Genomic DNA, 13550 nt, shown 5'->3' with positions numbered 1-13550 from the left:
ATTTAAAAAAATAAATAAGCAATAAATATTGAGAACATGAGTTGAAGAGTCCTTGAAAGTGAGTCCATAGTTTGTGGGGACAGTTCTATTATTGGGCAAGTAAAGTTGAATGAAGTTATCCTCAACTATTCCTGAACCTGGTAGTGTGAGTCCTGAGGCTCCTGTACCTTCTTCCTGATGGCAGCAGCCAGAGGGGAACATGACCTGGATGATGGATGGTGGGGTCCCTGTTGATGGATGCTGCTTTCCTGTGACAGCGCTCCACGTAGATGTGCTCAATGGAGGGGAGGGCTTTACCTGTGATGTAACCAGTCAATATACTCTCCACCATACATCTATAGAAATTTGTCAGAGTATTAGAGGTCATGTTGAATCTTCTCTGACAATGAGTACAGGTTGTTGCTGTGGCACCAAATCAGCCAGGTTTTAAATCTCCCTCCTATATGTTGAGTCGTCACCACCTTTGAATCGGCCTGTGGCAGTGATGTCGTCAGCAAACTTGAATGTGACATTGGAGCTGTGTTTAGCCACACAGTCACAAAGTGTAAAGCTGGTAGAGCAGGGAGCTAAGTACACATCTTTGTGTTGCACCTCTGCTGATGGAGATTGTGGAGGAGATGTTTTTGCCAATCCAAACTGACTGGAGTCTGCAAGTGAGGAAATCCAGGATCCAATTACACAAGGAGGTATTGAGGTCAAGGTCTTGAAGCTTATTGATTAGTACAGTTGCAAGAAAAAGTTTGTGAACATTTTGCATTTACTAGCTTTTCTGCATTAATTACTCATAAAATGAGGTCTGATCTTCATCTAAGTCACATCATAGACAAATGCAATCTGCCTAAACTAATAACACACGAACAATTGTACTTTTCATTTCTTTATTGGATACATTGTTTAATCATTCACAGTCCAGCCTGCAAAAAGTATGTAGACCCTTGTATTTAGTCACCGGTAGAACATTCTCTAGCAGCAATAACCTCCACTAAACGTTTCCTGTAGCTGCTGATCAGACTTTCACAATGGCAAGGAGGAATTTTCATCAATATTTCTGGGATACGATGCATGAACAGCCCTCACCAGGTCATGCCACAGCATCTCAATTGGGTTAAGGTCTGGACTCTGACTTGGCCATTCCAAAACATGATTTTTCTTCTTTTTAAACCTTTCTGTTGATGATTTACCCTTGTCTTTCAGGACATTGTCTTGTTGCATCTTCTAATTTCTATTAAGCTTCAAGTGACAGACCTCTACCCTGAAATTCTCCTGCAAAATGTATTAATACAACCTTTTATTCATTGTTCCCTCAATGATTACAAGCTGCCCAGGCCCTGAGACAGCAATGCAGCATCAAATCATGATGCTTCACATTTGGGATGAGGTGAGGTTTTGGTGTTGGCGTGCCCTTCTTCCTCCAAATACAGCGGTATACATTTCTGACCAAAAAGTTCAACTTTTGTCTCAACTTTCTACAGAACATTGTCCCAGAATTATTGTGGAATATCCAGGTGGTCTTTTGCAAACTTGAAATGTGCCACAGTGTTTTTTGTTTTGGAGAGCAGTGGTTTCCTCCATGGACACCATTCTTGGTTGGTATTTTTCTTATAGTGGGCACATGGAACAGAGACTTTAGCAAATTCTAGAGATTTCTGCAGGAATTTTGAGGTTACCCTTGGGTTTTCTGCACCTCCTTTGACGTTGCACGTTGTGCTGTTGGTGTGATCTTTGCAGGGCGCCCATTCCTGGGGAGACTGGCCACAGTACTGAATTTCTTCCATTTGTAGACAGTTTCCCTTACTGCGGGCTGATAAACATTCAGGTCTTTAGAAATGCAGGTACATGGGAGTGCACCTGCATGACAGACTTAGGTAGCGTGCCAACACAGAAGGGCCAGAGTCGCCTCTACCTCCTGAGGAGACTGAAGTCCTTGGTGTATGCAGGCCTCTCCTTTTCATGTTCTTTCAATTTGTTGTCACCAGTACAATCTTCAATGCAGTGCTGGGGCAATGGCATCAACACGGGTGATGCCAACAGACTCAATAAAGTGATTAGAAAGGCTGGCTGTGTTATAGGAGTCAAAACTGGACACACTGGAGGCTGTGACAGAACAAAGGACCCTACGGAAAATCTTAGCAATTCTGGACAATGTTTCTCACCCTTTACATGCCATCTTGGCTAAACAGAGGAGCACTTTTAGTAATAGACTAAGAAAACTGTGCTGCTCCAAAGAGCGCTGTATGAGGTCATTCTTACCCTCGGCCATTAAGCTTTATAATGAGTCAACCTATAGCTGGGGAAGAGATGACCCCCTTCTATTCGACTGTTTGTAGTAACTTACTTATTATTCTTTCTACCTGTCTTCAAATATTTATATTTCTACACTTATGCTACTGTGACACTGTAATTTCCTTCGGGATCAATAATGTATCTATCTATCCTTCTGTAGCCTTTTCCAGATTCATGCATCTCTACAATTCTTTGTCTAATGTCCTCTGAAAGTTGTCCTGATCGAGGCATAGTGCACATAAACAGATCTTTCTTGAGAAGAGCAGGCTCTGTCAGTAACCTGACTTGTGTGTCTTTTTTATAGGGAAGGGAACCTCTACAATCCACACCTCCAATCTCATCTCAATGACTTCGAATAGCTTTTGTAGAAGTCATTACCCCAGAGGTTCACGTACTTTTTTGAACGCAGACTGTGACTGTATAAATGGTGTACTAAGTATTGATGAGAAAAAGTACGAATGTTTGTGTGTTAGTAGTTTAGGCAGATTGTGTTTGTCTATTATTGTCATTTAGATGAAGATCAGACAACATTTTATGAGTAATTAATGCAGAAAAACAGGTAATTGCAAAGGGTTCGCAAACCTTTTCTTGAAGCTGTCTCTCTCTAACCATCAGACTCAGAATCATGCAAACCTCACTAGTTAACTACAGGATCCCCCCGCCATCCGAAGGTACAGCGTTCCTATGAAACTGTTCGTAAGCCGGAATGTCGTAAAGCGAAGAAGCAATTTCTATTTATTTATATGGGAAAAATTTGTGAGCGTTCGCAGACCCAAAAATAACCTACCAAATCATGCCAAATAACACATAAAACCTAAAATAACAGTAACATATAGTAAAAGCAGGAATGATATGATAAATACACAGCCTATATAAAGTAGAAATACTTTTCCGCAATCATTGCCGCACTGTTCTCCGTAGCGAAAATCTCACGCAAACGCTCTTGGCAAAAACTCGGCACAAGTGCTCTCCAGTAACCTTTAAGCTATGAAGCTGCCAAATCATACCAAATAACACGTAAAAATACACAGCCGATTAAAATAGAAATAATGTATGTACAGTGTATCACTTACCGGAATTGGGACAGCGCCGAGCACACTGATGATGGTGTGTTAGGCTGAGTCGTCGCAGGTTGGGGTGGTGCAGTGGCCCCCACCCTCCAGGCAGCGACCCGATACCCATCCGCGAAGCATGCAGACGTACAGCGGTGGCCGGGATGCACCCGGCACATCTTTAAGAAAAAAGCCAAAATAAACAAGCTAATTAATTAGGTGCCGCCCGGCACGTAATTGTCGGCCCAGGTCAGAGGCGATTGCCGATTGCGTCGCCTCTGATCTGGGCCGACATTTACGTGCTAGGCGGCACCTAATTAATTAGCTTGTTTATTTCGGCTTTTATCTTAAAGACGGGCTGGGTGCGTCCTGGCTACCGCTGCATTCTCTGCAAAACGGTATCTGTCCGTGGCCCGGTGGTTGGGACCACTGGGGTGGTGGGACACGGGGGTGTCATCTCATCGTCAATCAGGGCAGGCAGCTCATCTTCTCCTATGACTGCCTGCCTCCATGTCGAAGGTCGAGGTTCGTCGTCTGCTGTGGCTGATACGGAAGGCTTGAAAAACGATAGTATGCTTGACTGCTAGCCTCGCGCATTTTTCTATCATACAGTTCTTTGTAAGCACTCAAACCATCTTGCAAGTATGCCCTAAACACTTTCAAAATTAAAGTCGTACTTTATCATTGCAGCGAAAATCTCACACAGTGCTTCACGTTCAGTTCCTGGACGACTTCACTTTTGGTTCATTCACTACTGCGTTCGGTTTCAATTGTTATCCTTTCCTCATCCAATTGCATCAGCTCTTCATCTATCAGTTCTTGTTCATGGGATGCCAAAACCTCTTCAACATCATCTTCGTCAACTTCCACAAGCCAAGCTCACTTTGTCCTTACTTCATTCACCACGATTGAAACGCTTAATTATGTCTAGTTTTACGCTAAGTGTAACACCCTTATGAGCTCTTTTAGGCTTTTCCGATACCTTAGAACTCATCTCGCTAATGCTGCTCACAGGCACGTGTTTGACCAGTTTCAAGTTTCTGAGTGTCAAAATCTCTGAGGATCTATCCTGGGTCCAACATATTGATGCAATTACAAAGAAGGCACGACAGCAGCTATATTTCATGAGGAGTTTGAGGAGACTTACTATGTCACCAAAGACTCTCACAAATTTCTACAGGTGTATCGTGGAGAGCATCAAAGAGGAGATTCAGGAGCCTGAAGGCCATAAGACAAAGGAGCAGAATTAGGCCATTCGGCCCATCGAGTCTGCTCTGCCATTCTATCATGGCTGATCCCGGATCCCACTCAACCTGGCTTCTTGCCTTATCCTTTGATGCCCTGACCAATCAGGAAGCAATCAACTTCCACTTTAAATATACCCACGGACTTGGCCTCCACCACAGACTGTGGGTAGAACATTCTACAAATTCAGTACTCTCTGGCTTAAAAATTCCTCCTTACTTCCGTTCTAAAAGGTTGCCTCTCAATTTTGAGTTTGTGATCTCTAGTTGTGGATACCCCCACCACTGGAAACATCCTCTTCACATCTACCCTATCTAGTCCTTTCAACATTCGGTAGGTTTCAATGAAGGGATTATCATATGAGAAGCGATTGGCACCTTTGGGCCTGTATTCACTGCTGCCAAACTCTTCTCATATGTTAGCCCCTTCATTCCCAGAATCATCCTTGTGATGCTCCTCTGGAGTCTCTCCGATGACATCACATCCAGGGCCCAAAACTGTTGACAATACTCACACTCAACGTGCCAGGAACAGCTTCTTCCCCTCCTCCAGCAGATCCCTGAACGGACAATGAGCCATATATATATATACACACACATACATATACACACACACACACACACACACACACACACACAGGATATATATATATATATAGTTCAAAAATTATTATCTTTTGCACTGTATTGTTGCTGCAAAATAAAAAATTCATGACATATGTCAGTGATATTAGACTTGATTCCAATTCTGATTCTGATTCTACTCCTGATGCTTCTGCAATCCAAAGGTCTTGTGAAGAGTCAAGAATGAGGCATTAGACTATTTTCCTTATGGCCATTTTGATAAATGTTACAAGAATGGAAAACAAGTGAGAGAACTGAGAGAACAAAGAAAAGACAAAGGAAAAGCAGTTGTGATCGTCTCATATTCAATTTGGAAAACAACAAAAATTCCCATGATAACAAATAAACATACAAGTGGCATAACACCTGCTATAGAACACTAAGAAGCTTCTAGAAAAAAATATAGAAGCTACTGTACGTTAATTACTGGCAAATTCATTGAACAATTACTACACCCCAATTCAACAGCAGTAAACAACATTTGACCTACAAATATTTAATCAGTGCTCTCAAATTTAAATCTGCCAGATAGATCTTGTAAAATTGTCCATTTTGGCAGGAAAATACAAGACAAGCAATTTATTCAAATGGTGAGAAATTACAGAGCTCAGAGGTGCAGGGGGATCTTGGTGCCCTAGTGTTTGATCTACAAAGGGCTAGTATGCAGGTACAGCAAGTTATTCATAAAGCTATCAGGATATTGGTGTTTATGATGGGGAGAAGTGAATGCCAAAGTAGAGAAATTGTGCTTTAGATATTTCAGGTGTTGGTGAGACCATATCTCAAGTACTGTATACAGAATTGTTTAAGGAAGGGTGTAAATGTGTTAGAAACAGAAGGGTTACTCAACTAATGGTTTACTGTAGGGGTTTCCAACCTGGGTCCACGGACCCCTTGCCTCATGGTATTGGTCTGTAGTATAAAAAGATTGGGAACCCCCGGTTTACTGGAACAGTCTTAAGAAGGAAGATTGGACAAGCTAGGTTTGTATCTGCAGAATTTTGTAGGACTGAGAAGCGACTTGATTGAAACGTAAAAGATCCCGAGGAGTCTTGACAGGATGAATTTAAAGAGGATTATTTTCTTTTGTGAATGTACCTGGAATTGGTAATCACAACTTTAGAAAAAAGAGTTGCCTGTTTTAGAGACAAGAAAGCAATCAGATTGGGCCTGATTTTACAAAATATCAAATTAGGCTCAAGGGTTGTATGGTCTCCCCATTCCTAATTTGTATGTTCCCAGCTAATTATTCCTGCCTGTCCATGTTCCAGTTCATGGAGAGCTTAATGGCTTTTTGCCTTTTTTAACTCAGGAATGTTATTGGCCAGAAGAATGCACATTGACCATTTGCTTTGGCCTAGTAGCCTAGTGGACAGCTTAAGGGCTTAGTATTTTCAACTGGTACAAAACAAATTTAGGACAATCAGGCAATTCTAGTGGAGCTCTAGGAGCTGGGTTTGGATCTGGGCAGCTGAATATGGAAGTGCCTCAGCCTTTGACCCCAAAGAAAGAGTCAAAGAGATTTGGAGACATCACAATCAAAATCAGTTAAGCCTTAATCTCTTAAACTATCTGGCAAATACTTTGTGAGTGTATTAGCAGGTTTGAAATTAAAATATTATGCAATGTAATTTCAAAGTATTATAAAAGTAAAACAGAGCAGGTCTGCCAACTTCTGAGAAGAGCAGTTTAATGTTTGAGCTGTTGTGTTTAGTAATCCAGTTCACTTGCACATCTGACCAAATGAATTCATTCCTCATTATATGCTCTAACAATTTCAAAAATGAGTGCTTTACAAATTGTATAGAAATTTTAAGTTGTTGGGAATGTGTCTGTGTGGCTTGTCTTCTCATACTCATAGTGGTACACATGGGATTGAGGAAGTCTTGCTTCGACTCCGATTCAGGAGATTTTGAGCTGACTGATGAGGCCAGGCTCGTCCATTTGTAGGACAGGAGGTTCCCAATGGGATGAAGATGTGGGTAGTTTGGCAGATGGTGCATTCGTTCCTATTCATACTGAGCTTACATTCTCCTGACTCCGAAAGACCACGTCCCTAAGATATAGGAGCAGAATTAGGCCATTTGGCCCATTGAGTCTGCTCTGCAATTTATCATGGCTAATCCAATTTTCTTCTCAGTTCCAATCTTCTGCTTCTTCCCATATCCCTTCATGCCCTGACTAATCAAGATTCTATCAACCTCTGCCTTAAATATACATAAAGACTTGGCCTCCACAGCTGCCTGTGGCAAAGACTTCCACAAGTGGACATCACATTTTCTTTTTCCCCGTTTATTTCTATTGTCAAGGGAACGTAGGCTGTTGTCATGGTAGCTTCATGTTTCCTTCAATCTATATTGCTCTGTTCTCATATTTTAATATACTTGAGCTTGTAAATCACTATAAAATATGGTGTTAAAGTATTAAATATATGAAGTGAACGGTATGCAGGAATGAATCTCTAGCTGAAAATTAATGGAGATATTTAGATGAGCAATAGACAGGAACATTTACCAGAGATACAAGCTACATCTAATCAAGATGCAAGTCTGGTTTGTTTATTTTCTACAAAAGGAGCTTGTAGAATATTGGCTGAAAAATTCCACAACGCAAGGCTTGCTTTAAAAAAAATGGTACCTGATGGAAAACTTGCATTTTAGAGTGCACATATCCAAAAGCAAAACTGGGAACAGTAAAAGTTTGGGCCAATACCTCTATGAATGTCTAAAGCCAGTACAACCTTTGGTTCATTGCCACGTACCCTGCTTTGTGGATTTTTTAGAACATTAGTAAGTTTTTGAGCAGAACAGGCCATTCGGCCCAACAAATCTTGCCAAATTCTTATTTACATAGAGTGTTGAAATAACTACCAAGTTTAGATTTGAAACTCTAAGATCCTACTCTCAACTACCCAACTAGGTAGTTTGTTCCATGTGTCCACAACTCACTATGTAAAGAAATGCTTCCTGATGTTAGTCTGAAATCTCCCTTTATTCAGTCTCCACCTATGGCCCTGTGTCCTCACTGATGGATTAATTCTGAAGTAGCTGCTGGCACCCACCTTACTTATGCCCTCAATGATTTTGTCTCCTCTCATTCTAAGTCTACTTAGGCTAGAAAGATGTAACTTCTTCAATCTTTCTTCTTAGCTCATACCCTGTAGATCTGGAATGAGCCTCGTCGTCCTTCTCTGAACTCTCTCCAGTGCCCTTACATCCCTCACACAATATGGAGACCAAGATTGTACACAGTACTCACGGTGTAGCCTCACAAGCACATCATACAGCTTAAAGAGAGCGTCTCTAAATGTGAACCCCATTGTGCGCATTATACAGCTTAAAGAGAGCGTCTCTGGGCTTGAACTCCATTGTGCACATTATATAGGGAGGAGAAGATGGCGACGCAACGCAGCTCGCAGCGGCCACTCCGGTGGTGATGTCTGTTATTTGTCAAGTGAGGTGCCGTACACAATCCTGATTTGATGGAGATGGACGTGAGAGCACGGGGGAACATCTGGTGAAACTTCTGAAATGCCTGCTTTGCTGCTGCTGCTACTGTGTGATCCAGAATCTCCGGAGGGGAAGGCCCCGAGTCCTCGGCTTTGCTTGTTGCTCAGCAGCCAGGGCGGGGTCGAAGCGCTCGGCAGAGGATGGTGCTCGGAGAGGCAGTGTTGGAGGGGTTGGTTGGAGGCTCGAAGTTTTCGGATGGACTCAGAGTCCGTTGCGGTTGGGTGCTTCCAATGTTGCTGCATCAGCAAGTTGGTGGTGCTTGGAGGTTCATGGCAGGGAGAGTTTCTCCCTTCCGCTGCCTGCGTGGGATGATGGGACTATCGGGACTTTGAGACTTTTTTTTACAGTGCCCATGGTCTACTCTTTATCAAATTACAGTATTGCTTTGCACTGTTGTAACTATATGTTATTATGTGGTTTTGTCAGTTTTAGTCTTGGTTTGTCCTGTGTTTTCTTGTGATATCATTCTGGAGGAATGTTGTATCATTTTTTAATGCATGCATTTCTAAATGACAATAAATGAGGACTGAGTGTCCTCATAATCTAATAATCATCTAGTAATCTAATAGCCCAACATTCTATTAGCCTTCCTAATTACTTTGGTGAATTGACTAGATGTTGATAGTGGTGAGTCTACCAGGGTGCCCAAATCCTTTCTTTCTTTTCTTTTCAAATCTTTTTATTGTTATATTATACAAATCCTTTTCATACAGTGCACATTCTAACTCAGGACCCCCCTCCATTGTATGTTTATATCTAATATTTCTACTTACAATATGTAATATTTTACATTAAACTTCATCTGCCATTTATCTACCCACATCTGGATTTTGTTTAGATCTAACTGAACTGATTCTGCTGCCTGAATGTTATCAGCTTGTCGCCCTAATTTTGCCTTCCGCAAACTTTACTAGCTTATTTATTAAGTGCTTAATGTAAAGCACATAATGTAAATTAAAATAATTAATGTAAATTAAAAACAGCAACAGCCCCAAAACTGATCCCTGTGGAACCGCACTTTTAACATCATCTAGGTGTGAAAATGATCCCCTCACCATAACTCGTTGTTTTCTGTTTTTGAGCCAATTCTGCACCCATTCACACACCTTACCCTGAAACCCTATCTCCTGTAATTTGATTATTAACCTCTTGTGGGGTACCTTGTCAAATGCCTTCTAAAAGTCCAAATAAATGATATCAACTGCTCTATTGTATTATAAATTTTAAGTTGCCTCTTCATAGAATCCCAGCATATTAGTAAAACATGATTTCCCCTTTCTGAACCCATGCTGGCTTTCTGCTCACATGCCTGTTCTTATCAGCTGCTTTTCCATCTCATTCTTTATTAATGTTTCCATTATGATACATGTTAAGCTCACTGGTCTATACTTATCAGGGTCAGTGTGGTCACCCTTCTTGTATATTGGGACACTGTTACCCATTTCCAGTCCTTAGGGATTTCAACAGTTTTCACTGAACTATCACGTTCAGAATCAGAATCAGGTTTATTATCACCGGCATGTGACGTGAAATTTGTTAACTTAGCAGCAGTAGTTCATAATCTAGCAGAGAGAGAGAAAAAATAATAATAAATAAAATAAAACATAATAATAAACAAGTAAATCAGTTACATATATCGAATACAACAGGAATTCTGCAGATGCTGGAAATTCAAGAAACACACATCAAAGTCCTGACGAAGGGTCTCGGCCTGAAACGTCGACTGTACCGCTTCCCAGAGATGCTGCCTGGCCTGCTGCGTTCACCAGCAACTTTGATGTGTGTTACATATATTGAATAGATTTTTTTAAATGTGCAAAAACAGAAATACTGTATATTAAAAAAAGTGAGGTAGTGTTCGTGGGTTCAATGTCCATTTAGGAATCGGATGGCAGAGGGGAAGAAGTTGTTCCTGAATCACTGAGTGTGTGCCTTCAGGCTTCTGTATCTCCTACCTGATGGTAACAGTGAGAAAAGGGCATGCCCTGGGTGCTGGAGGTACTTAATAATGGATGCTGCCTTTCTGAGACACTACTCCTTGAAGATGTCCTGGGTACTTTGTAGGGTAGTGTCCAAGAAGGAGGTGACTAAATTTACAACCTTCTGCAGCTTCTTTCGGTCCTGTGCAGTAGCCCCTCCATACCAGACAGTGATGCAGCCTGTCAGGATGCTCTCCACAGTACAACAAATGAAGTTTTTGAGTGTATTTGTTGACATGCCTAATCTCTTCAAACTCCTAATAAAGTATAGCTGCTGTCTTGCCTTCTTTATGACTACATCGATAAGTTAGGACCAGGTTATTTCCTCAGAGATTTTGACACCAAGGAACTTGAAGCTGCTCACTCTCTCCTCTTCTGATCCCTCTATGAGGATTGGTATGTGTTCCTTCATCTTGCCCTTCCTGAAGTTCACAATCAGCTCTTTCATCTTACTGACATTGTGTGCCAGGTTGTTGCTGGGACATCACTCCACTAGTTGGCATATCTCACTCCTGTAGGCCCTCTCGTCACCACCTGAGATTCTACCAACAATGGTTATATGTCAGCAAATTGATAGATGGTGTTTGAGCTATGCCGAGCCACACAGTCATGGATATGTAGAGAGAGTAGAGCAGTGGGCGAAGCACACACCCCTGAGGTGCGCCGGTGTTGATCGTCAGCGAAGAGGATATGTTATCTCCAATCCGCACAGACTGTGGTCTTCCGGTTAGGAAGTCGAGGATCCAATTGCAGAGGGAGGTACAGAGGATCAGGTTCTGCAACTTCTCAATCAGGATTGTGGGAATGATGGTATTAAATGCTGGTGAAATGTTATTGCTGGACACTCACTCGCTGGTACGAGCTTTAAACATTGTCCTGTTGTGTAGAACCTCATTATTCAAGTTGGTAGTCAACCGTTTCTGCCTTTATTGAGAATTCTGTTCAATTCCACTTCTGTGGTTTGCAACAACGTCTAGAGTGAAGAAACAACTTAAAGTTGACTCTTGGAGACTATAGAACCACATTTTTAGATAATTTTTTTAAAAATAGTAACACCCTTGATGCTTCAGTGTTGGTCCCACTGGGCATATTACACAACCAGAATAAGAAGGTGGGGGGTAAGGGGGAGAAGTACAAGATGGGAGGTGATAGGTGAGACTGGGTGAGGAGGAAGGTGGATGCCTGACCTGCTAAGTCCCTCTAGCATTTTGTGGGTGTGTGTGGGTGTGTGTGTCTGTGAGAGAGAGAGAGAGAGAGAGTGTGTGTGTGTGTGTCTGTGAGAGAGAGAGAGAGTGAGTGTGTGTGTGTGAGAGAGAGAGTGTGTGAGTGAGTGTGTGTGTGTGTGAGTGTGAGAGAGAGAGTGTGTATGTGAGTGAGTGTGTGTGTGTGAGAGAGAGTGTGTGAGTGAGTGTGTGTGTGTGAGTGAGTGTGTGTGCGTGTGTGTGTGAGAGAGAGAGTGTGTGTGTGTCTGTGTGTGTGTGTGTGAGAGAGAGAGTGTGTGAGTGAGTGTGTGTGTGTGAGTGAGTGTGTGTGCGTGTGTGTGTGAGAGAGAGAGTGTGTGTGTGTCTGTGTGTGTGTGTGTGAGAGAGAGAGTGTGTGAGTGTGTGTGTGAGTGAGTGTGTGTGCGTGTGTGTGAGAGAGACAGTGTGTGTGTGAGTAAGTGTGTGTGAGTGAGTGTGTGTGTGTGTGTGTGTGTGTGTGTGTGCGCCTCAACATTTTCAGCATCCCTTGTGAATCACTCAAAACAGGTTTAAGATTTTCAACCAAATGCCATACCTAACCTGCCCTGCTGTGAATAATTCAAGTTACCCCTGCAACATGTTGGCTACTGATGCATGGGAATAGCTAATGGAAATACCAAGCCTCTCTGCCTTTTGCTTTGCCTTATCAGTGCCTGCTGCTGGAGCCAATGACTCTATGGTGGGTGGTGGGTGGTGGGTAACTTGAGGCTGATAGTCTTTCCATATACTGTAGTACCTGAGTGAAGTCATAGCCCTTTTGGTATAATTTCACCTGGAACAGGAGGAGACTTCCTTCAGCCAGGTGAGTATAAATGTGAAGGTTCAGTAAAATTGGAAATAAGGATTGGGAAAGCTTTGGAAAAATTGGAGAGCTAAATGATTTGCTACTTTGTTTGCGTTATGTGCATTATGAAAAGTGTTTGAACTCAGACTCATTAAGGACCAATGTTTACAAAAGAAAATAAGTTCTATGATGATGGAACCCAATAATAAAACACTGTAACCTTCTGTGCTTAGACAGCTAAATACACACATACCAGGAACTCAGCCCGGTAGGTGATATAGCTTAATGTCCCTTAACATGCTCGTAGACAATTCCTAACCTCACTTCTAAAGTAAACTTGGCAGTAAAAATGTTTCATAATGTGTAATGCTAACTTCATATGTTAGCGACTCTGTATGATTCTAGCCCCACCTTTACTCTCCCTCGGCCTATGTCCAGAGCGGTTTGAGATCAGCATTCTCCCTATTTTAACTAAGCTCGACATGCCCATCACCTCTGTACCTCCCTGTGTAACTGGATCCTTGTTTACTTCACTGGCAGACCCCATCAGTACGGATAGCCAACAACATCTCCATCAGCATAGGTGCAGCACAAGGCTGTGTGCTTAGCCCCTGCTCTACTGGCGTGAATGTGTGGCTCAGCACAGATCCAGCACCATTGTTAAGTTTGCTGATGACTCCATTGTTGTTTCCTGAATCAAATGTGGTGACAATCAGCATATAAGAGGGAGCTTAAAAATCAGGTTAAGTGGTGCCACAACAACAGCCTCTCACTCAACATCAGCAGCACCAAAGAGCTGATCATCAGCTACAGCAGGAGGAAGCTGGAGGTCCA

At 42.2% G+C, this 13550-nt stretch overlaps 1 protein-coding gene across 3 annotated transcripts in view; it reads left to right on the top strand.

Moving 5' to 3' along the window:
* st3gal2 (ST3 beta-galactoside alpha-2,3-sialyltransferase 2) overlaps positions 1-13550 on the top strand; it is a 317298-nt gene that overhangs the window by 251654 nt on the left and 52094 nt on the right. The gene's annotated exons all lie outside the window — the stretch shown is intronic.

This window comes from Mobula hypostoma, chromosome 14 (assembly GCF_963921235.1).
Source record: "Mobula hypostoma chromosome 14, sMobHyp1.1, whole genome shotgun sequence".
NCBI classification, from domain to species: Eukaryota; Metazoa; Chordata; class Chondrichthyes; order Myliobatiformes; family Myliobatidae; genus Mobula; species Mobula hypostoma.
The sequence above is the reverse complement of the archived record's forward strand: the minus strand, read 5'-3'. Positions and strand labels throughout refer to the sequence as shown.